A 1,212-nucleotide genomic window follows, 5' to 3' on the forward strand; every position below is an offset into this window, starting at 1 on the left:
TAGTGAGGGAGCGGAGCCGCCCCTGCGCTATGCGTTGCGAAACAGATGACGCGCGACGCTGCTGCGTTAAAAAAAGATTTTCCTTCTCGGGACATCTGTTTGTGTACAAATAGTAGATGTGTTACCATTTAAAAAATTAAACAAGTGTAACAGGTGTTTATAATGTTATTTGAAACATTTATTTATCATTATCTATTATTACTCCGACAGAGTGACTGAGCTGAACAGGGTACACCCGAGTCCGCGTTGTCCTATGGAGCTAAACATATCAAAGGAAATATTATGTTGAACACCGTTAAGTTTTATTGACAAAGCCTCAAATATGGGTCTAAAATCATTCTTCGGTCTCCAAAAAATCTTCAGTCATTGAAAATCCTTAAAATCTCTCGAGGCTACATTATTAGGATCGATACAAAACAAAAGCAACATTTCAATTTATAAACCAAGTCCTTGGATTGAATCTGAAAGTAGATCTGTATAAAAACTTTCAAGTTCTGATTTAAACCAGAAATAAGCTTTATATTATAGATCATTTTATGGTTCAGGAAGAACTGAAAGCCGTCTGGCAGAAACACCTTTTTAGTCCTTTTGATTCCTTTTATCTGAAGTCTTCATTATAGTGATATTTTACCTATTAAAAATGTCAAGAGTTAAGCCTATCGAGGTGAGCCTAATTCGTATATGTTTTCCTTGTTATGTAGACTAGACAGATAGTAAATAGTATAGATAGTCTTCATAATACACTCACGGGTAATGAAATAGTTCCACTCACAAAATTTCAATATCAAACAACCTCAATTTTTTTAGGGTTCCGTAGCCAAAATGGCAAAAACGGAACCCTTATAGTTTCGTCATGTCCGTCTGTCCGTCTGTCCGTCTGTCCGTCTGTCACAGCCGATTTACTCGGAAACTATAAGTACTACAGTGATGAAATTTGATGGGAATATGTGTTGTATGAACCGCTACAAAAATATGACACTAAATAGTAAAAAAAAGAATTGGGGGTGGGGCCCCCCATACATGTAACTGAGGGATGAATTTTTTTTTTTCGATGTACATACCCGTGTGGGGTATCAATGGAAAGGTCTTTTAAAATGATATAAAGTTTTCTAAAAAACATTTTTCTTAAAGTGAACGGTTTTTGAGATATCAGCTCTCAAAGTCGTAAAAAGTATGTCCCCCCCCCTCTATTTTTATAACTACGGGGTATAA

The sequence above is a fragment of the Plutella xylostella genome, chromosome 15 (assembly GCF_932276165.1).
Source record: "Plutella xylostella chromosome 15, ilPluXylo3.1, whole genome shotgun sequence".
Classification (NCBI taxonomy): domain Eukaryota; kingdom Metazoa; phylum Arthropoda; class Insecta; order Lepidoptera; family Plutellidae; genus Plutella; species Plutella xylostella.